General features: G+C 41.7%; 2 long non-coding RNA genes across 3 annotated transcripts in view; one reads left to right on the top strand and one right to left on the bottom strand.

Annotated features, from left to right (window-relative positions):
* LOC125965237 (uncharacterized) overlaps positions 1–24,519 on the bottom strand; it is a 148,934-nt gene that overhangs the window by 56,215 nt on the left and 68,200 nt on the right. The window lies entirely within an intron of this gene.
* LOC117198354 (uncharacterized) lies at positions 7,192–22,427 on the top strand. 2 transcript variants are annotated; one of them, XR_004479477.2, is made up of 3 exons: positions 7,192–7,564; positions 20,797–21,025; positions 22,016–22,427. It is a non-coding gene; the product is annotated as an uncharacterized LOC117198354 (long non-coding RNA). The 2 variants fall into 2 exon arrangements; XR_004479476.2 differs by having other exon boundaries at positions 20,797–21,032.

Below are 24,519 nucleotides of genomic sequence, written 5' to 3'. Positions count from 1 at the left end.
TCATGCAGTGCTGTGACCTTGTTGTCACAGGCATGGCATGAGGCCACCTGATACACAGGCCGTTAAGAGTGGGGCTCATCTTCTGTCTAAGCAATCTTCTTAACAAAGGCAGTTCTCACCCTAAGAGGAATTCTAGTGCCAGCATTGAATTCTCACATGTGGAAGAAGTTGGAATGTAGCAGGGGAATGTCTGGGTTGAACGGTATGAAAAGTAGGCATTGAAAGGTGTTTAAGGCCAAGAATTAGATGTGGGACAAGAATATAAATAACACAGGATTAAAACAAGTAATTTTAAAATTTATATGGAAACACAAAAGATCCCGAAGAGCAAAAATCATTTTGCAAAAGAAGAACCAAGCTGGAAGAATCATACTCCCTGACTTCAGACTACACTACAAAGCTACACTAATGAAAACAGCATGGTACTGGCACAAAAACAGACACAGAGATCAATGGAACAGGATAGAAAGCCCAGAAATAAACCCATGCACTCATGGTCAATCTACGACAAAGGAGGCAAGAATATACAATTGAGAAAAGACAGCCTCTTCAATAAGTGGTGCTGGGAAAACTGGACAGCCACATGTAAAAGAATGAAATTAGAACATTTTCTAAAGCCATATACAAAAAAAAAAAAAAAAACTCAAAATGGATTAAAGATCTAAATGTAAAACTGGAAACCATAAAACCCCTAGAGAAAAACATGGACAGAACACTCTTTGACATATATCATAGAAATGTGTTTTTTGGATCTGTCTTTTAAATCAAAGGAAATAAAAGCAAAAAAAAAAAAAAAAAAGAAACCTAATTAAACTTAAAGGCTTTTGCATAGCAAAAGAAACCATAGACAAAACAAGAAAACAACCTACTGGATGGTAGAAAACATTTGCAAATGATCTGACTAATAAGGGGTTAATATCCAAAATATATAAACAGCTCATACAACTTAATATGAAAAAAAAAAACCCCGATTTAAAAAATGGGCAGATGACCTGAATAGACATTTTTCCAAAGACAAACAGATGGCCAATAGGCACATGAAGAGATGCTCAACGTTGTTAATCATCACAGAAATGCAAATTAAAACAAGAATGAGATAACACCTCACACCAGTCAGAATGGCTATCATCAAAAAGAACACAAATAACAAATGTTGGTGACGCTGTGGAGAAAAGGGAAGCCTCATACACTGTTGGTGTGAATGTGAATTGGTACAGCCACTGCGGTAGACAGCACTGGAGGTTGCTGAAAAAACTAAAAATAGAGCTGCCATATGACCAAGCAATTCCACTCCTGGGTATATATCTCAAAAAATAAAACCAAAAAAACAAAGAAAAAAATGAAAACACTAATTCAAAAAGATACATGCACCCAATGTTCATAGCAACATGCCAAGCTATGGAAGCAATCTAAGTATCCATCTACAGAAGAATGGATAAAGAAGATGTGGTATGTATGTATGCGTGTGTATATATCTCAAACAATGGAATACTACTCAGCCATAAAAAAGAATGAAATTTTGCCATTTGCGATAACATTGACGGACTTGGAGGGCATTATGCTAAGTGAAATAAGTCAGAGAAAGACAAATACTGTGTGACATCACTTATATGTGGGATCTAAAAACACAACAAACTGATGAATATAACAAAAAAGGAACAGACTCACAGATACAGAGAACAAACTAGTGGTTACCAGTGGGGAGAGGGGAGGGGGAAGAGCATAGGCATAGAGGATTAAGAGGTACAAACTACTATGTATAAAATAAATATGCTGCAAGGATATATTGTACAACTCAGGGAATATAGCCAATATTTTATAATAATTATAAATGGAATATAACCTTTAAAAAATGTGAATTTTATGTAATGTGAAACTTATGTAATGTTGTACATCAACAGTACTCAATAAAATTACCAGAAACTGAAAAATTATCTCTTAGTTTCCAAAAAAAAAAAAGAATATAAATAACACCACAAGTATTTGTTTATGTTGCCAGACTCCAGAGTCACAATTTTAATGTGAACAGCTGACTTAGCCCAATGGCCTAGTCCTGGGAGTTCCATCTGCCTATAAATAACCTGAGAATCATCCATTAGAAATGATTATAGAAAACTTAAAGTCAGAAGTGATTCTAGTCTCCTCCTAACCACCCCCTTACCCCCAGTCCCCCTCCCCCGCCTTGCCCAGGTGACCCAACAATATGTCATGTTGCAGGTGAGCGTCAAATCCTCTCTCCAGAAGGACCACCTATTAGTGCAGCCTTAGGACCAACTTTAGATGCTTCTAGAAATCTGTTACTTTTATGACTGATATAAGTATTAAAATGGATATGAACTACGGAACGGGTAGATATTTCATCATACTAAGCTTAACAATTAAAAACGAACCTCTAGAAAAGCATGAATTCAGTCCCTCAGCTGCAAAACAGGGAAGGCTGGCAGAATGAACCTTTTGGAGGCTGTGTTAGCAGGGATGGAGCTCAAGGGGCACATTGGTGTCCTTGGTGAGGTCACTCAGCTCAGAAGATATTTATTAAGGTTCAGATGTGTTTCCAGACACGAGAGGCCCTGTGAGACCAGTAAAAGTTTTTAAGGAAAAACCCACTGGAAGGCTGGGGCCCAGTCCAAATCCCAGGGGAAAAGACACACGATGGGGACCCCATCCAAGAAGAAATGGTGGAGCCTGCAGGTCCTGAGGATGTGAGCATTCTGAGGCCATTGCGGGGGAAATGGCAAAGGAGCCCACCTGGACAGGGCAGGAAAGGCTCTGTGGGAACATAGGGAGTTACCGGTGCAAAGTGCAGGCAGCAAGCCTCCCTGGGTCTTTTCTGTATGGGTCAGCCCCCCAGCCCGTTACTCTCCACTGAAGGCTGCTGCCTTGGAGTCCACCAGTATCTGTTCTGTTAGCTGAGTTTGGTGTCTCTTTTCCATGGGGTCAGTGTTTTCTCAAGTAGTTGGCATCTCCTGGTGGGGCTCATAACTGCACTCAAGACTTCCTCATGGCCTGCCTGCACCCCTGGGCCCAGGGACTGTAGGGAAGGAGGTGGGCTGAGGTGGTGTGTCATCTCGGAGGACTCCCTTCTTTTCAGGGGTGCGCCTTTCCAACCTAAATGTCCCAACTCGTGAGCCCCCCAAGGCTACTCCAAGCCAGCCACAACGACAGCTCCCCAGACCTGCTCTTTGTGCTTGGCCTGAAGCGCCAGCACGGGGCTCCACCTCTGTGGAGCTGTCCTCTGTCCTTTGTGCCTTGGGCTGTAGCTTCCTCTTTTAATCCCATCCTTGCCTGCCATCTAGGTTTTGAGGATTTGACATAATTTCTAGATCATTAAGAGCACTCCCTTCTTGGTTTCCTGTGCTCTCGTGATTTAAAAAATGTCTTTTTAAAAAATATTGTTCAGGGCTTCCCTGGTGGCACAGTGGTTGGGAGTCCGCCTGCCAATGCAGGGGACACGGGTTCATGCCCTGGTCCAGGAGGATCCCACATGCCGTGGAGAGGCTGGGCCCATGAGCCTGTGCTCACAGGCTCTCACAACAGTGAGAAGCCCGTGTACTGCAAAAAAAAAAAAAAAAAAAAAAAAAATATATATATATATATATATATATATAGTTTAGGGATTTGTGGGTGGGAGGGAGACATAAGGCATGTGTTCTGGTGGTTATCATAAACAAGTCTCCCAGTAGAACAGTCTAAACTCCCAGTTCACATGAAAGGTGCTCTGCATCACTAATCATCAGGGAAAGGCAAATCAAAACCACAGGAGATATCACCTCACACCTGTCAGAATGGCTATCATCAAAAAGATAGGCAAGGATGTGGAGAAAAGGGAACCCTCGTGCACTATTGGTAGGAATGTAAATTGGTGCAGCCATTATGGAAAACAATATGGATGTTCCTCAAAATATTAAAAATAGAACTACCGTATGATCCAGCAATTTCACGTCTGGGTATGATATCTGCAGCCCCACATTCATTGCTGCATTATTTACAATAGCCAAGACATGGAAACAACCTAAGTGTCCACCGATGGATGGATGAATAAAGAAGATACGGTATATATATTCAATGGAATATTACCCAGCCATAAAAAAGAAGGGAACCCTACCATTTGCAACAGCATGGATGGACCTTGAGGGCATTATGCTAAGTGAAATAAATCAGACAGAGAAAGACAAATACTGTATGATATCACTTATAAGTGGAATCTACAAAAAGCCAAACTCATAGATACAGAGAACAGATTGGTGGTCACCAGAGGTGGGGTCTAGGAAGTAGGGGAAATGGATGAAGGTGGTCAAAAGGTATAAACTTCCAGTTATAAATACGTTCTGAGATGTAGTGTACGATGTGGTGACTAAAGTTAGTAATACTGCCTTGTATATTTGAAAGTTTCTAGGAGAGTAGAGCTTAAAATTTCTCACCACACACACAAAATGGTAGCTGTGTGAACTTGTGGTGAAGGATGTTAACTAAACTTATTCTGGTAATCATTTCACAATTTATACATATTACCAAATAATTATGTGGTACACCTAAAACTAATTACAATGTTATATGTCAAGTCTATCTCAAAAAAAAAAAATAGCAGATTCTTCTAAAAAGTTCCCTTCCCTTTCCAGGGAAGAAAACTAGTTCTCTAGTTTTGTGTTATTAGTTTTGGACTCTGGCATAAAGTGCCACTAAGTTCTTCTTCTGGCCCAGATTCTGGGTGAAAACAAGCTAGTGAGAGTTCACATAGGGGGATTTGAGTGTAAAGATGAAGACACAGACAGACAGACAGATGGACAGAGAGAGCCTCCTAGGGCACCTGTGAGCTCCAGGACACAGATGACACTTAGAAGAGTGCAGCTGGGAATGGGGCTGATTTGGGGGGTCAGGTGAGGCATGATCCACACCCCACGCTGGGCAGTGGGCAGTGAACCCTCTGTTACATAATTAACTCATTCATTCAACCCACACACATTACTGGATGCCTCCTGCATAGCGAGGGAGGCCAGCATGAACAAACGTTAGGGCCCATACAAGTGCACCTTGTGAATTTCCCCAGGGTTCTCTATGATTCCTTCCACAGTGCAATGCAACTCACAAATCAAGGCACACGCCTCCGCCCGACTTCACTCACTTCAGGCACCAGCTGCAGACTTGGGGGTTCCCAGGCCCTGCACTCTCACGAACTGGCTAAAATCCAGAGGGTTCCCAGCACCACCTCAGGTTTCACAATTTGCTACAATGACTCACAGAACTCAGGGAAGTGCTGTAGGTATGATACAGTTCATTGTAAAGGATGCAAATCAGGACCAGCCAGGGCGAGGCCCGGGAGGGTCCTGAATGTGCTCTTCTGGGGTCCTTAGGATGCGTTACTGTGACGGCATGTCAGTATGTAAGCACCCCTCAGGGAAGCTTACCCAAGCCTCTGGTGGCCAGAGTTTTTATTGGAATTTAGTTATGCAGGGATGATTCACTGAATCATTGGCTACAGTGATTGAACCCCATCTCCCCTCCCCAGAGGCTGGGCTAACATCACATGGCTCAAAGGTCCAACTCTCTAATCACATGTTGGTCTTTCCCCCTCCAGACTCTTTTTTTTTTTTTTTAGTCTTTATTGAATCTGTTACAATATTGCTTCTGTTTTATGTTTTGGTTTTTTGGACACGAGACATGTGGGACCCTAGCTTCCTGAACAGGCATCGAACACGTGCCCCCTGAATTGGAAGGCAAAGTCTTAACCACTGGACCACCAAGGAAGTCTCCCCCGCCCAGACTCTTCACACCTGGGGAAGGCAGTACCCTCAACAGCCGGTTTGCACGGCTTGGAATTTGTCCCGGGGATGAAGGGGAAAAGTGGAAGGAATGAGACACAAGCCCCCATCCTGAAACTACCTAGGAACCTACCACAAGTCACCTCATTAGCATAAACTCAGGGGTAGCCTGAGGGGCCACCATGAATAACAAGACTCCTATGACTCCAGAAAGTCCAAGGGTTTAGAGGCTATCCACCAGCAACCAGGGACAAAGGTCAATCAGAATCTTTATTATACCACACGTACCACCTTTCCTCTACTTCTTCTCCTTAAACTTTTGCAAGATATGGTATACAGGACAGGTATTTTAACCATTGGGATATGAATAAGTGTATCCTAAATAAATCTTTTTAAAAATACTAAAAATAAGTGTATTTATCCAAATACACGAATTCACTGGTTCGTGTTTGAAGCTGGCAGTGCCCCCGCTTCCACCGTTGCCCATCACGGCTGACTGTGTGGATGTGAGAGCACCCAGTCCTGCGTGCATTGTGACACCCCACGCTCTGACCTTCTGCAGTCTCTTGCAACATGACTGGTACCCAAACCCACATGCTTGAAATTACAAGGTCCATCTTCTTCAACACATCCCAGAAAACGAATAATTCTGTCAGCAGTCTTATTGTGCCAACAATCACCTTCGCCTTGTCAGATCATATGAACTTCAGCTCAGAAAGTTTGGCCACCATACCTTTGATTCCTACCCTCATTCGGCTGATGTAAGTAGTTTATACAGTGCGGAAAAACTCTGAACAAAAATCTTCCCCTCCCGTACCTTCCGGAGGGAAGACCCTGACTGCTACCTCCTCCCAGTGACAGCAGGAGGAAGAAGCACCTCCTCAGAGGTAGCTGAGCAAGCCGCAGACTCTGTCCACAGGCTGGTCTCTGGAAGATTCTGGGGCAGCCCCATGAGGGTTAGGTGGGGATGAGCGACCTCTCTGACTGTGGAGTTCTGTCATGGCACTCTGAGGCCTTGGGAAGGAGACCCTCATTCTGCAGGGTAGGGGCGTGACCTTTCCCTTCCGTCCCCCTGATCTGCCACGGGATCCTCCTGGAGCCACAGCCTGCTTCCCTCCTCTGTTCCCGTCTCCCGCTAACACACTGGCTCACTCGTGACATTCAGGAGTCTCACGGTGGCTGCCTGAGGACAGGCCTAGACGAACAAAATTTGGAAACAGGTGGAAGCAGAGCCCAGCCTGGGGGGGGGGGCGGGGCAGAAGGCCTAGAAATCTGAGTCATAGTTCCTCACTACTCATCCAAGGATTTGATGTCCCTTTGGCAGGCATGCTATTTTATCTTTGCAAAACTATTGATCTTGCTGCCAAATGTGCCCTAAGCCTTCTTCCTGCATCAGTGAGACGAGTGATAAACTGTGTAACTGGAGGACAAAAGGGGCCAGCCCATGGGTGGGTCACCTCTGAGCTCAGGCTAGCGTTGAGGACATTTTTATCAGTAGACCCAGCACTGGCTGGTCCACCAACACAGGCAGGGTTGAAATTTAGCATGAGGTGAGGACTGCAACATTTGGGTTTGTTCACCAAGTCCAGAGCAAGGCACCAGAAATTCTTGGCTTCCTCCAAACAGCTGCACAGAAGCAGCGGCCAAACCCGTCTTGTGTTTGATGAGTCATCCTGCGTCAGCCCTGTACCGCGCAGGCTCCTATGGGTGCTTCCTCAGCGGCTGCCTCTGGCTTGGGCTCTTTCCAGGAGAGGAGGTAGCCAAATACTCAGGCCCCAGTACTAATGGGCGCTTTGCGATTCCAGGTAAGTAGAGCTTAACCTCCAAAGGTTCATCTGTGTTCCTCGTTCCTCATGATCTCGCTGGCCCTATGAAAAAAGGCCGAAGAAACTGGTTTTACTTAAATCAGGAAAGTGAAAGCTAAGGAATTTGACAGTCTGTGCATTTAGGAAAGCAGGGAACAGTGTGAAGTCCTTCTCCCTCTTAACCTAAGGCTCAGGCTTTAATTTATAGGAGGTTAGGCAGCAAAACAAGCTGTGAGTCTCAGAAAAGTCTTACCAATATAATGAGATAATCTACTTCTTTAGAGATTTTTTTAATATATTTATGTGTATTTGTGTATAAAGTTTACAAGTCGCTTTTTATATGCAGTCTTATTTAAGCTTCACAAAACTCTAAGGATCAAACATTTATTATGATCTCCACTTTACAGATGAGAAAACAGGTTCATAAAAATGAGAAGATTTACTCAAGCATGATGCCACAAATAGATGATGGGCGCTGAGCTACAGAACAACATTCTGACTCCATATCAATGTTTTCCCTGAACAATCCAACCTATCTTCTCGAGATGTCTTAAATGAAAGCCTGTATAAATATTTGGAAGATTCCTTCAAACAACCTGTGTTTTACGATTCTTAGAAGTTGATTTTATCTAAATTTGCACATCCTGAAGACGGCCACAAGATGGTAGGGTAGCCTTGACGATTGAGGAATTGGCTCCGTCCCTTGCACCAGTAGAGGGCTGTAGTTCCTTATTTCAAAAAGTGAGAAATGAAAACAGAAAACCAAAACAAAACAGTAAAACTTCAGTGCCTACACTGAAGAAATGGGATGGTGGGAGGTGTGTTTTTCTTTTTTCTTTTTCTTTTTTAAGTGAGGCAATGAGAGTTCAAACAAACAAGTCTCCATTTTCACCACTGTGTTTGCTTTTGGAGGCACGAGGTCAGGGCTCAGGCCAGTCGCCGAGCCTACATTATTCATCTGTCCAGCTCCAGCCCTGGCACAAATATGAAGAAATGAAGTAGCTTCAGTCGAGGGGAAACAGTGTTGTTATTGTTGCTGGTGACAGTTCTATTTGCCAACAAACATAAAAACATACTTTGGAACCGGGAATGGGCTTGTCAGAGGGAACTTTTGTTCCATGTTTGGGCTGGGAGGCTTCCAGATAGAAATCAGGCTGGCATTTGAACTTCAGGAGGCAGGGAGAGAGCTGTGCACAGCAGCCACTGACCCAAAAGCCTGGGCCATCAGCTGCAGTTTTCATCTGGGTGTTGTTTGACTGCCGTCCATGTGGCTCTGTGCTGCCAACTGGGGTCACTGGCCTGCCTGGGTATTAGGGGGGAGCAGCGCAGGGCATGCAGTCCAGGACGATGGGCTTTCCACAAAGGGGATAAACAGACTTTGGATTCGGAGCTTTTGGAAGGTGGTCCTCACTCGGGGGCTCTGGGATAGGGAAAGCGGTCCTGATGCTGCAGGATTTATTTGCTGTCAGACCCCAATTATCCCAAGATTCTTGGCAGCATCCTTAGGATCCTTTTGCTACATGGGATACTTCAGAGATAAAGCCATCCTTCCTGTGTCTGTAGGTGCTAGTTTAAGGTCGGTAAACTCATGTGGATGCCCATCTAGAAGGCATAATTCAGAGGGCCTATCTGCATATCCCCGCTACTGTCACATAATTCAAGGTGAAGGGCCTGTCCAAAGCTGTCTGGGGGCTACCGTCTCTCTCCACAGGTGGACTGGACTTACACTAGTACGGCATCTATTTGGAAAGAGGTAAGCCCGATGAATTACTACCGCAGTGAATGTCATTAAGACATGGTAGAACTGGAAGCACCCCATACATGTAAATTCACTGCTTCTCAATTAACCTTCCGCAAAGCCACGGTCTCACAGTGTCAAGTCTCACTTTACTTTAAAGCTGGAAAGGCATCTTAGAGATGACACGGTCCAAAACTTCCATGTCTGTGCTGGCGAGTTCCCTCCCAGGAGTAGTTCAAAGATGGTTGACTAACTGACGAGCCCCTTATTTTACAAGTAAAGTAACCACTCCCAGAAGGGCAGCGATGGCCCCAATCACACACCTAACTGGCGGACAACCAGGGGCCGGAACACAGCTGCCAACTTTCAGGTTAGTGCTGCTTCTACTCCATATTGCTTCCTTGCATCTTAAAACCCTCAGAATTATTTTAAAGCCTTATTTTAATCTACAGATTCCTTCAGGACCACACAGTAACAAGCCAGATGCAACCGGAAGAGAGGCCTCTTGTTTCCAACCCTCAGATTCATTTGAGTCTCAATTCCAACCACCAGGCCTTGTAAACCTTAACTGACTCCGGAGCTAAAAAGTTTAATTACCAGCATTCAACCTCAGATTTAGGGATATTTGCGAAAGAGGAATAGAAGGTGTTCAGTAGAACAGAGGCCGACAATTCTTTTTTTTTTTTTTTTTTTCTGTAAATGGCCTGATTGTAAACATTTTAGGTTTTGTGGGCCATACATTCTCTGTCACAACGCCTCAGTTGTGTGGTTCTGGCATGAAAGCAGCCTAAGAGGATTTGTAGATGAATGATCACGGCTGTGATGCAGTATAACTTTACTTACAAAAACAGGCTGAGGGGGGTGGGCGGGTGGGACGGATTTGGCCCTTGGGCCAAAGTTTGCTGACCTTCTGCAAGAGAAGACTTGGTCTCTGGTTTACTCTTCCGTAGCACATTCCAGATCTAAGCAATGTACTCTTCTTCATTTGTCTTTGAAGAGTATATTGACATTCAGGTGTCCCCACCCACCTTAATACATAGAATTAATTTTTTTCAGTCAGAGACTTGATAGTCCTAATTAGGCGATTGATTTGTGTGGGCCTCTTGTGTTGCTGTATCATGCAATTTGAGCCCCTGAGGGAGGTCAGTCAAGGCGACAAAATAACAAACCTCAGAGATGAGGAAACTGAGGCGGAGGCACAGGGGCTGGAGTCTGAGCCCTTCTTTGTCTATGGTGTGCCTGGGGCTGTGTGATGCCAGGCACTGTCCTTCATCATCTCATTTAATCCTCACAAGATCCTGGGGGATTTTTACTACTATGCCAGTTGTACACATACATCCTCAGAAAGATTAAGTCATGAGTCTATTCTAGTAAGCAGCAGAGTTTCCCCTGTACCACACTGAATGTTCAATTCTTAGGAATAATCACCTGTTCCAGGGCTAGGAGGGCATATTCATAATCCGTACATGTTTAACTCCCGCACTTCCCTTAGCACTCAGTAAATGTTTGTTGAATGTTAAATGAGTTTTTGATGGGATGACAAGATCTTTTCATTGTAAATGTTTACCTAATGTTCTTTTTAAAAATAACTGTCTGCAGGAGCCGTCCCACCTTGGTTTGACCCAAGCTCTCAGCTATTAGGTGCAGGATTTCCCCTTTAGGGCGAACGACCACGTCAGGCGCGGGTGGTGGGCCTCCCTATCGCCAGCAACCTCCCCAGGCTGCAGCCCCTGCTGGGGATGCTGGGTGTGGGAGGAGACGTCTGCGGGCGGGGCTCCGAGTTCCTTCCAAGTTCCCACCTTCTACCCTGGTGGGCAGAGGAAAGTCACAGATGCAAACAAAAAATGTCATTCAAATGCCATTCAGTATACCTCCAAGATATATTCTTTCTCTGAATGGGTGGCAAGTTTAGGGGTCTTCAGGCCAGCACTGTTGTGGGCTGCCGGGAGCTGCGGCCCCTGCCACGTGTCTTTGGAGAGATGGGCTCACTTGGGGCAGTTTCAAGTCTCCTCCTGGGCCCGGCCCGGGCCATCCTGGAGCCCCATCCTGTTAGGGGAGGAGGGCAGCCGGAGCCGCTGCGTGTTGTCGGCGTGCAGGCCTGAAGGGTGGTGGCAACAGATCGCGTGGAATTGCCACAGCTGCGTCCGCAGTGAGGACGGGGCGTTCCGAACCCCTGATCCAGGGCCGCCCCGTGTGACCAACTCCCAAGACGTCTTTACACCTGGACCTCTCCACTTGGGGACCAGACCTCAGTTCATCCTCAAGGGGAATCTGGAATAGAGAGAGAGGGGGACTTTGGGTTCTGACAAGATGGGGAAGACGCACTGCTTTCGGATTTTGTCAGGGGAAGAGATGGAGGCGGTGGGTGGTAAATTCCTGAACTGAGGGGACGGCCCACCTCAGCCTCCCCTTTCAGGAGGTCTGGTTGCCTGCCGGGAGGGGCTGTGATTCCCCGCCCCCCAACCCCCCATAACAGACCTACCGTCTTTGTATCAGTTTTATGTCTGTAAAATGAGGACATGGGATGATAATTTCAAAAGAGCCTGGGGTTGAATGCTTGGAGGGTCAGGGATGTTTTTTGGGGGGAGGTAGTGATTTTATTTTTTAAATTTAATCATTTTGACCACTTTATAATAGAAAGGATTAACTCTTTGTCATATTTGGTGTTAAATTACCCAGTTTTGGTTTACCTTTTCATTTTTTTGACAAAAGGAGAAATTAATGTGGTTAATTCTAGAAATAGTTTCATGAATTTTTACATTGCTTTCAAAGTTTTCTCCTACAGAGACCAAATATTCATGTATTATTTTTAAAGGTTTTATTCTTTACATTTAAGTTTTAAAATATTAGTTTTTGTTTTAAAAATTTGAAATTAGTACACACCCACTTAAAAATTCAACTAGCATATATGTGTCTGTATATATATATAATTTTCATGAGAAATTAAAATGCCACATTTACACCCAGTCCCATTACCTTCTCCAGAGGCAACTAGTGTTAACAATTGATGTGTGAATTCTTCAGACTTTCTTTAAATTTGTGGCACATGCATGTGCACGTGTATGTGGCGTTTATTTTTACATAAGTAAAATGCACACTCACATATGTATACAAGAGCATTCTACAGCCTGGTTTTCTTCACACAACACTAGCTCTTGGAGTTCTTTCCATGCCAGCACATATAGCTGAACCTTATTCTTTTTAATTGCATGATAGTACATATTATACATGTACTGTAATTTACACTTGACTTTTAAATTCATCTAAATTTTGTGTGTCAGTGAATGGTGTGAGATGAGGATCCACATGGATTTCCCTCCCCCAAGCAGCTGATTTACCCAACAGCAACTCTTTCCCATGTATTGGGGTGGGGGCATGTTTTAGTTTATAGTCTGCTTTCCAAGTCGGCACAGTGGACAGTACTTTCTAAAGATAAGGATGGCAAAATGTGTACGTTCCTCCACGGTTAGAAAGTGTGTTCCTGTACGGAATCGTACTTGCATCTCAAGGTGACTCCATGACACAGGAAGTTATTATCTTTTGCATTTTACACCCGAGCAGGTGAGGCATAAGGTGTAAGGGGTGTGGTCAAGGGGCCGCCCAAGGTCACACAACTAAGTGTGAACTGGGGCTTGAATTCAGGTCTGCTCACATCCAACTCTGAGCTTTCCTAGCACCGAGGCCAGGACCAGGAGTTTCAGCAGTTCAAAGCTATGAGGAGGGTGAGCACCTCTACCTTCCTTCCTCCCTCTTTGCCCAATGCTCTTCTTCCTTCCTTCTTTCAATAATTATTTACTGTGTGACAGGCACTGTGCTAGGGTTTGCCACACAAAAGCTTCAGAACTTTCAGAAGCTACTTATTCTCAGCGTCAGCCTCTTCACTTGTATTATATCTATGAGGTATGTTTAAGCCCCATGATTCTATAAAAAAAAGGTTCTTCCAATTAACCAGGAAATCAAATTCAGCAAACCACCAATTTCCTGAAGCATTTTGTTTAAAACTAAGGGCTTACTGTATTATTTTGAGAACTTCTTAGGATCCCAGCAATGGAAGGGATTCTGTACAATCACTTGTTCTGTCTGGCCTCTTGTAGATGATAGATAAATTTTTCAGGAGAAACATTGCCTAGCCTTTCTGTGGCCCCCCATTTTTTTAAAAAGGTTTAAAACAACAAACATTTATTATTTTACAATTTCTCTGGGGCAGGAATCTGCAGATGACTTAGCTAGGTTTCTCTGGCCAGGGGTCTCACCAGGCTGCATCAAGTCTTGCCCAGGGGAGGACTTATTTCCAAGCTCACTCACTGGCTGGTGGCCGGAAGCATTAATTCCTTGCTCTGAGGGCCTTTCCACAGGGCAGCTCCCAAGGTGGGATACAACATGAGAACTGACTTCCTTTAGAGCAAGCAAGCAAGAGAAGGTGTGTCCAGATAGAAGCCACAGGCCTTTTGTACCTCACCTTGGAAGTGAGATCCCATCACCTCTGCCACCGGAGGTGGGAGCATTGGGGGCCTACTGACTTAGAGGCTGCCGACCATTGTAGGAATCTCTGTTCCTTAGCCAAGGCCTAGAGAGGATAAGGAACTTTGCTCAGTTATACAAGTAGCAGTGGAGGAGCTGGGGGACAGCCAGGTAGTCTGGCTGTGGAGGTTGCTCTCAGCACTACTTTGCTCTCCTGCCTCACAGTTGGAAAGCAGAGTGGACTCACTCCTGTACTTAGAGGACAAGGGGGCGTGAGCTGCATGGGGAAATGTCTGACTTGGGCAGGCATCTCCTTTGCGAAATGATTAGAGGAAAAGCTTGCGTTTGCTTAGGTATAGTAGGCTTTGCCTTAAAATTTGAACTACATGGAAATAGTAGTAATGATTTTCCAAAAAAGGAGTGCAAAAGAATGTAGAGAAAAGTGCACCTCCCACACATCCTTTCCCCTGGTACTTTACCTTCCCTCTTCAGAAGCAGTCCCCCCTACCATGTTCTTGGGCATCCTTCCAGAGATATTCTATGCATGCAAAAGCTGGTGAGAAGAGCCCTTCTTCTTCTTCTTAAATACACGCATAAGAGTAAAATGTGGACACACAGAACGGGAGATGATAAGGACTCATCCAGTAATTATAAAAAACAAGCCAAAAAAATCCTACAAATCAAGAAGAGACACATGACCAACCAGATAAACCAACAAGAAAATGGACTAAAGACATTTTACAAAGGAGGAAAGCCAAATGGCCACTAGACACACACAGTGATGCCAGACTTCACCTGTCCAAAACCACAATGATACACAAGCGCATCTCACAGGACGGCGAGGATGTGAAGGGGAGAAAGCACCAAGAGTTGGTGCCCACAGTGTGTGAGTGCCTCAGTTTCCCCACGGCTCCATCAGCACATGGGGTTGTCACCGCATCTTGTTTTAGCCACTCTCACAGGTGTCTAGGTTGTTCCTTTAAAAAAAATTTACTGCTAAAATTTGTTTTGAAAAGCAATGAATATATATCATGTGGAATTTCTGTTTCTTTGTGAGAATAAGCAGATTTGATCAGAGCACTTTGATTTCAACTCTGACTTATTTGTTTCAGATCATTTTTTTTTTTAAGAAAAAAATAGGTGAAGCCCTCTGTGCATCCTTTCCCGTTCTGTTTCTGTTGGCTCAGAGGTGACAGCTTATTCTGAATTTGTTATCATTGCCATGAATATTTTAATGTTATTTCTATCTATAATAACATATAATACTGGCTTTCATGTTTAAAGCTGTATCTACCTGTTAGCATACCGTACGTATCATCAGGCAGCCTGTTTTCCTTCTCTTTTTTTAAAATTCAACATGATGTCTTTGAGCATTCTCTGTGTTAGTGTATATAGCTCTAGTTTATTCATTTTAATTTCTGTATAGTGTTCTGTTGAACCACAGTTTATTTATCCATTATCTTGTTGATGGGTTTAAGCTGTCTCCGTTTTTCCCCTGTTACAAGCAGTACATCTCTGTGCATCTGTAGGAGTGGAATTCCTGAATCAGATGTGTGTCTCTAACACACTACCGCTGCTCTTCAAAGGGCCTGTACCAATGTTCACTCCCGCTGCAGCATGTGAAAGGCCCCATTTCTTTTCTCTCCCTCTTCACCAGCACTTAATGTTGTTAGCTTACTTCTGTTTGCCAATCTGGTTGGTGAGAAATGGTATTTCAGTGGTGACTTAATGGGCAATTTCCTGATTACCAGCTTGGTTAAGCATCTTTTCGTTAGCTGCTGGGTATCCTTGTGTGAAAGGCACATCCACATCTTTTGTCCATTTTTTCAACTAGATTGCTTGTTTTTCTTGCTGACTTGTAAGAATTCTTCATATATTCTAGATTTGCATCCTTTTTCACTTGTACAGATCACAAATATCTTCCCTCAGTCTGCACAGTCTGCAATTTGCCTTTTTACTTTGCTTAAGATGTCTTTTTTAGATAAAAGTTATTAATAACAGCATAGTCAAATTTATCAACCTTTTTCTTTATGATTTGTTCTTTTTGTACCTAGTTTGAAAATCCTTCCTACTCTGAAAACGTAAAACTATTCCCTTCTATTTTCTTCTAAAAGTTTTGAAGTTTTGATATTTTTTTCACTTAGGTATTTAATCCATGTGTAATTACTTTTAAAAAATTTATATTAAGGATCTACTTTTATTTTGTTTTTCCAGATGAGATAACCTATTGGCCCAGTACCATTTATTAAACAGTTTAGGGCTTCCCTGGTGGCGCAGTGGTTGAGAGTCTGCCTGCCGATGCAGGGGACATGGGTTCATGCCCCGATCCGGGAAGATCCCACATGCCGCGGAGCGGCTGGGCCCGTGAGCCATGGCCACTGGGCCTGTGCATCCGGAGCCTGTGCTTCGCAATGGGAGAGGCCACAACAGTGGGAGGCCCGTGTACCGCAAAAAAAACCACAACAAAAAACCCCCAAAAAAACCAGTTTATTTTTTCCTTACAGATTCAAAATGCCAGTTGTGTCATATATCAAGTTTACAGATATGCCTGGGTCTGTTTCTCAACCTCTGTCTGTTCCTTTTCTGTTTTATTTATTTATTTATTTTGCCCCTTGTGCTGCTACCACATTCTCTTAAGTACAGTAGGTTAATAAACACTTTTAATATTTGATAGACTTGTTGCTGTTCCTCGTTCTTTGTTTTCAAAATTGTAGCTGTTCTTGGCCTTTTGTTCTTCCATGTGCACTTTTTGATCAGTGTGTCAAGTTTGATCTAAACCACCAGATACAGAGAACTGTGGAGAATCTGTGCATAATTGACATATTTATGATACGTGGTCTTCTCATCCATGAATGTGGTCTAATTCTCCATTTATTCAGGCTTTCTTTTATGCCTTTTGATAATATTCTGTAACTTTCTTCAAAGGGTCTTGAACATTGTTAGAGGGAAACTTGTCCTTTGATCGGGATTTCTGTGAGGAAGAGTTTTCCCCAAGAATACTTTCTTCCTTCATCCACTTCACCTGGGAGAGATGCAGTCACTCATCTGGTGTCAGATTTGCAAAGGCTAACTCAGTTTAGCTCTATCCTGTTTGCTTTTAGGGAATAAGAAGCCTGTAGTGAGCAGGAATTTTCTTATTCCTCTAAAGTAGTCTGTTTTTTGCTGAAAGTCCTGTTGAATATAAGTTGTGACAGTAGCACCCTTCTCTCATTGCTGACCCCAGCGAAGAAGTTTCAACATTTTTTTCCATTAAGTGTGATGTTTCCTATAGGTTTTTTGGTAGATACCTTTTATTTGTCCTTTTATTTCTAAGTTGCTAAGAATTTTTATCATGAATGGTTGTTGAATCTTATAAAATTGTTTTCTACATTTATTGAAATAATTGTATGCTTTTTCTCCTTTATTCTGTTTACAGGTGAATTAAATCGATTTTTTACTTGTAACTTTACATTTTCGTGTGATTTAATACTTACATAAAAATTGATTTGTACAAGGAATACTCATAACCCTTTACCCATGTTTACCAGTTGTTTACAATTTGCCTAATTTGCTTTATCATTCTATATATTCACATACATATATATATATACATATATGTTACTTATTTTTTCTAGAACCATTCTAGACTAGATTGGAGATATTATAAAACTTTACCCCTAAATACTTCAGTGTATATTTACTAAGAACAAAAACATTCTCATATATAACTGGAGTTCAATAATCAAGTCAGGAAATTAAACACTGATCCATGACTGTTCCTATATGTGAATGTTAAACCAACCTCACATTCTTAGAATAAACCACTATGACATGACATTTTATCATTTTATCTTCAATATATGTCATTGGATTTTATTGGTTTTCTTTTAAAAAAGAAAACATGTGTTTATGAAAGAACTTGGCCCTATAATTTTCTTCTTGGTAAAGATCTTTCTCAGTTTTAAAAAGTTGGGAAGTATTCTCTTTTTTTTCCATTCCCTGAAAGAGTTGTAAACAATTGGTACTATTTCTTCATTAAATTTTATAAAGAATTTACTCCTGAAGGAGAGAGAAGTTTTTAAATTTGGGATTCAATTGAATAGATAAAAGACTAGATTTTGTTTGTTTTTGTATCCATTTAGTAAATGTTTTTTTAACTGTCATTTAATCTAATTTTCTAGTTTCTTGTCATAAGTTGCTCATAATATTATTCTATTATCTCTTAAATATATGAGGATATAGAGTTTTGTCCCCTTTTTCATTCCTGATATTTTTATTTGTGCCTTCTCTCTTTTTTTCCTTGATTAGTCTTACTATGGATTTATTAATTTTATTACCTTTTAAGCAACCAACTTTGGTCTTTTCTCTTTTATATCTTTGCTTCCCATTTTATTAACTCTTATTTTTCTGTTTTGATTTTCTTCTTTTCGTTTTCTTTGGATTTAATTTGCCACTCTTTTTCTTTTCTTAACTTCTTAAGATTGATACTAAGAACAGTGATTTTCAGCCTTTCTTCTTTTCTAATATATATTTTTAAGGCTATAAATTTTCTTTTAAACACAACTTTAGCAGCTTTCCATGGGTTTTGATATATAGTATTCATCATAATTTCAAAATACTTTCTAATTTCTGTTAAGATTTCTTCTTTGACTCAAATAATGTAGCAGTTTATTACTTAATTTCTAAATATATGTAGGGATATCTAGCTTTATGTAACTGATATCTAGTTTAATTTTACTACAGTCAGATAATATACTTTATATGACTTCTATGCTTTCACATTTTTTGAGACTTTCTTTATGGTAATATTGGTAAAGGGTGCAGGTGTACTTGAAAAGCATGTGTACTTCAGTTCTTTGGTGCAATATTCGAAATAAGCCAATTAGTTCAAGTTTGTTCATCATATTATTCAATTGTTTTATATTCTTAGCAATTTTTTTCATCTTCTTAATCTATCAGCTAATGAGAGAGGTGTGTTAATATCTCTCTACGACTTTGGATTTGCCTGTTTCTCCTTTAGTTATGTCAGTTTTTGCTTTGTACATTTTTGGTCTATGTTATAAGCTATATATAAATATAAAACTGTTAAATTTTCCTGATGAATTAACCTTTTATATATGGCTAAAAAGTTCCAATCTGATAATCTTTTTTTGTTGACTTTAATCAGATTTCATTTTTGTGATATACTGTGACTTATGTTTTCCAATCTTTTTCTTAGTATTTTTTTTGCATTCCCCCTAATTCCTCTTGGGAAGTTGATTGCCCCAACTTTGTTCTCTTGCTGGTTTGGAATTCCTCAAATATCTATTGATCACAATCACACCTACCTCCTTTTTTGGTATAATGGTAAACAACTCTAGCTTAACTTTTTAATAAAAAATTAGATTTTAGTTGTATTTTTTCATTCTCCATAGTTATAATGGATATTCTATCCATTTCCATACTCACCACTTTTTTTTCTTGCTTGCATACCATAGTTTATCTTTGGGTTTAGTTTCATTTTCTTCTTTCTTGCTAAAGAATATCTTACAGTGAGAATCTGTAGGGGTGTAAGCAGTTAATCTTTGTATATCTGAAAAAATCTTTATATCACTTTCATTGTTAAATGGTAGTTGAGCTCAGTATAAATTTCTTGTTGATGCTTAATTTTCCTCAGCACTTTCAAGATATTACTCCATTGTCTTCTGACCTTTATTGGGGCTGATTTGAAATTTGCTGAGTGTCTAATTGTTATTTCTTTGTGAATAATTTTCCTTTTTATCTTGTGGCTTTTAAGAGTTTTTCTTTATCTGTGTGGTTCTACAGTTTCGCTATGATGAATCTAGATGTGTATTTATTCTAGAGAGTTGGAGAACACCTCTCTCTCTCTCTCTCTCTCTCTCTATATATATATGTGTGTGTGTGTGTGTGTGTGTGTGTGTGTGTGTATACTTTTTTTCTGTGGCTTACTGGTGAATTATTCAGTATTTCCTTCTAATTAGCATTTTTTATAGTGTCCAGTCTACAATTGATCTTATTTATTGAGTTTTTTTTTAATGAATATATTTTTGAATCCTGGCCTTGGAAAGTTAACTCTTCTCATATATACCTGTTCTTCTTTTATTTCTTCCCTCTTCATATTTTCCTGGTCTCTTAAAATGAAAATTATTATATCATTTGTGTCTTCTTGCATTATAAACATATTTTTAAATTTAAAAAAGTCTTTTCTAGGCTGTTCTATAAAACTGATTTAATCATAAATGAATTCACATTTATACCCTTGATTTCATTCTCATTAGATTTCTTCTTTGGTTGGGGATTTTGGTTTGTATACTTATTGTTAGTGGGAAATTTTTGTTTATGTTTTCTCTCTCTCTCTCCACCCCACCCCTCCCATATTTTCCTCTCCCTATAGTGATTTTACAGTTGTTAAGAGCCGTTGTGATCCAGGCCTCTAGTCCTTAGCCATTTCTACTATTTCAAGGCTTTCTTTTCATTGTAATATTGGGGATATCTTATTCACTAAATTTGATTGAGGTTCTTTGTCACAAAACCTTTTCCTTGTCTTCCTGTCTCCCCAGCCAAAACCCCAGTTTGTCAGCAGCTTAATTTTTCAGATTCCTTTCATCCCAGCTCTTGCCTTTCTCAATGAAAATGACTCTAATTCCCCTTTCACATGGAGCACCCTCATTCTGCAGGAGTGAAATTCTGGATCATCGCTACCTGCAGCCCTGTGGTTTCAGCTGCTGCTCACCACTTTTTTTTTTTTTTTTTTTTTTTTTTTTGCGGTACGCGGGCCTCTCGCTGCTGTGGCCTCTCCCGTTGCGGAGCACAGGCTCCGGATGCGCAGGCTCAGCGGCCATGGCTCACGGGCCCAGCCGCCCCACGGCATGTGGGATCTTCCCGGACCGGGGCACGAACCCGCGTCCCCTGCATCAGCAGGCGGACTCTCAACCACTGCACCACCAGGGAAGCCCTGCTCACCACTTTTTGTTTCTATTACGGGGTGATTATTTTGAGGCCAGTTATTTTGCCTTTGTTTTGTTTCTTACCTGACATTGCTATGTCTTTGCAGGAAAGGGGTGTGAGACACCACATGAACTCACTGCACTGGCTTGATCAGAGTTCTATCCTGTTCCTGAAGAGCTCTTCATCCTTCTTCCAGTCAGTGTCACCCTTATGGTCATGTAGTTCTGGATATGGCCTTGATGCTGGGCCTGGGTGATAATAGAAGACACCTTCTACTCACAGCTCCCAAAGGATTTCCTGCATTATCTCTCAGGGACCTTTGCCTGGGAAAGGAGGTATCAGGTGCAAAGGCCATAAGCGTTCCCTGTAAGGGTGGTCCTGGAGGAGAGGGGTGCATGGAGGATAAGCAGTGGGCTTCTTCTCCAGCCTGCTCTGCTGCACTAAACTTTCCAGAGAAAAACAAATGTTTAACTGCCAGAAACATAGATGTGGAAATGTTGAAAGAACAAGAAATTAGTTGCCTACATTGTGTCACTTTTTTATATTTCTTATGAAACTCAAAAAAAAATCTCAAAAATTCCCAATTAGAAAATAAAAATGAAGAAACATTATGAACCTTTTTTATGTAATTGACTATAATACAGAGTAGAATTGGAATTTAAAATTTCTTCTACAGTTATTTTATATTACTTCTTCCCAATGAATTTCCTTAAGGAATATTTGAAAAAAAAAAGCACATTTAAATGATCTAACGTGTATATTAATTGGTTCATAACATTTCTTAAATAAAAAATTTCTAGTGAGTTTGAATTATAACTAAATCAGTACATTGTGTAGAACTCTTTAATTGGAACAAATCTAGATCAAATTCTTTTTCCAGGATAAAGCTGAACACAATGGCTGGTTCAGTGTAGACTGTCTCTTTATAGCCTGTTAGCACAATATAGAGGCACATTCAATTTTGTGTGCACGTGTATGTGACTACAAGGGGTTAAAAACCCAGGTTCTCTTAATTCTGAGAGCATGTGGTGGCCAGCCCAGAGCCAGATTGAGCCATGTTAATTTCCCAGAAGATTTCAAAGAATTATCTTTTGAAAAGGGGAAGTTTGGCTAATAAAAACCAGGATAACCTCCGGCAGTCACATGGAGAAGAATAGAAACAAATTACTCCTGGCTTGTTCGACATTGTTGCTGGGGGCTTTCTCTGGCCAAACCAGACTGCTTTGTTTTTCTTTACTCCAAAGAGGGAAGTTATTTCAGTAATGTCCTGGGAAAGGCAGGAGTACAAGGTTGTGCCAACTGCTCATCTGTGTCTTCTTTCTTAGGTTCAGCTCTTTGGGAAGCATGTGAGGACTGTAAGGGCTTTTGTGCCATCAGGTCCTGGGATTGGATTCCTGTTTTGCCACTGACATCCAGGAAATCAGAGAAATTTATGTTTCCACTCTGAGCTTCAATACCTGCATCTCTTAAAGAAGATAACTAATGCCTACCTCATGGCCATGATGGCGAAGATTTGGATATGATAAGGGCTGTGATGCACTTGGGCACAGTAGGCGCTGAAAAAAAATGCATAGGGATTCCCGGATTCCCCTTGTGCGATCAGTGCCTCTCTTCCTCTCTGACAGCTCCTGAAACCTCACCTCTCTTGTAAGTAGGTTCTTGAAAGTTGGAGCCAGATGACTGATACAGGTTCTGTGTGAAGATTAAGGAATTTGAAAATAAAATATCGGTTATCTATTGGCTGTAGAACGAATTACACCCAAACTTAGCAGTCTAAAACAACCATTTCACTATGCTCACAGCTTCTGTAGGTCAGGAATTCAAAAAAAAGCACAGCTCCATGGTGCTATGACCTCAACTGGGAGAATTCAAAGGCTGAGGGAAGAAATCCTGCTCAGGTACCTTCACTCACATTCCCCGCCCAGTGAGGCCCTCATATTAGGAGTACAGCGGCCTTTACTGTATGGCAACCATGGGTCTGAAAGCAAGTTTCCCAAGAGAACCAGGCAAAAACTGGAACCCTTTTCTTGTCCTAACCTTGGGAGTCACATAACATCATTTCTGCTGGGTCTCAAACCCCTCCAAGTTCAAGAGGAGGCAACAGGCTCCACCTTTTGATGGGAAGAAGGTCCAGATCACATTGTAAGAACGCGTGAAATGGGAGCTTTTGTTATAGACTCTTTGGAAAATACAATTTGCCACAGGGGTGAGTCAATAATAAGTCCTTGAAATTTTTTACTGGATCTGATAGGAGTGTGAAAGATAGAGTTGAGGAGAATATCTACAATGCCATTGACACAATGATTCAGGTTGAAATAATGAATGGAGAGAAGGGAACGTAGAGAAGTAGACAATGGGATAGGGTCAGTCTCATGCAGGCGATGAGGAAGAAAATAAAAAGGGGAAATAGGAGTCAAGAGGACTCTGAGGTTTCGAACATGGATGCTCAGAAGGGTGGTGCTGCCACTACCTGAGACAGGGAAGTCACAGAGAAAAGCAGGAACTCCCTCTTCCCACTTTACTCACCACAGACTTGCTCATCTTCCAACAACTCACATATATAAGTCTCAATCTAATTTGCATGCATGCTCTTTGCTTTTCACGGATCTGCATGTTAGCTCAGATCCTGAGGTCTCAGTAAGTCTCTAAGGGGCTGGATGATGACTCTTGGAGAGATGACATCAAGGGCTATAACTGGAAATGAAGCCACTTATGAATCTGGTTTTGTATCAAGATCCTGTGTTAACTAAGCTTTCCTATATAACTAAAAATCCAGGGAGAAACAACTGCCCATGTGGAGCTTCTGCAAAATGTTTTAATACCATCGTGAAAGGTATGATCCAAACATTCCCTGCGGAAGGATCTCGGGTTTCTTTTATAGCATGATCTGTCCTTGGAGATCAGGCCCTTAGGAGAGCCATCCTTGATCACATTCTCAAGGCTCTGCTGGCAGTACCTCTTCTTCCCTGGTCTCTGCTATCCAGGGTACAGAGATGTTTAAGTAACTTCATCCATTCCAGACAAGCTTAACTTCACTTCATTCCAGAGAATTTTGGGTTCCCAAGAGATGTCAAAAGGAAGTTAGTTATAAGATCATTTTAAAACATTCTAAATGAATGCTATCCTTCTCCTAGTGGCCAGGGGAGGCTAAGCAGTTATTCCAGAGAAACTGCCCTTGCTTAAACATTTCAGGAACTGGCCTTTAGGAATTGTTTTTGAAGTCACTCCATGAAACCATCATCATTATATACTTTGTTTTTGACCCCAAATTGCCTTACCCACTTTTATTTGCAAGTGACAGGAATTAACTCAATTTAAGTGAAAAAGCAAATTTACTGGTTCACATAATAGGAAAGGTTGGAGCATACCAGCATCAGGTATGGCTGGATCCAGGGGTTTAAATGGTATCATCAGATCTCTGCCTCTTTCAGTTCTCTCTGTCGGTTCAACTCATTACGTAACACTACAGATGGCTTCCTGCGTGTGCCAAGGAGGAAGGCTACCAGCAACCCCAAGACTACGTCATCCCAGTTTAGTAACCTCAGGGAAAGGAAGGCCTGCTCCCCAATAACTTCCCCTTCCCCATTCCCACCCTTGTTCTTATATCATTCCCAGGCAGGACTCTGATTGTCCCAGACTGAGCCACGTGTCCATTGCTGTGGCTTGGAGGGAAAGATTTGTTACTAGAAACAAACAAAAAAAATGCAGGCAAGGCACATGCTCTGGGAAGACAAAAATAGTAGTGGCTAGTGGCTAGTGGCTGTCTCATCTGCTTTGCTCAGTATTCTTGACACTGATTAATCTTTAATTGTTCACAAAACCAGCCCTG

The sequence above is a fragment of the Orcinus orca genome, chromosome 1, assembly GCF_937001465.1.
Source record: "Orcinus orca chromosome 1, mOrcOrc1.1, whole genome shotgun sequence".
NCBI classification, from domain to species: domain Eukaryota; kingdom Metazoa; phylum Chordata; class Mammalia; order Artiodactyla; family Delphinidae; genus Orcinus; species Orcinus orca.
This window is presented reverse-complemented; position numbering and strand designations above follow the sequence as displayed.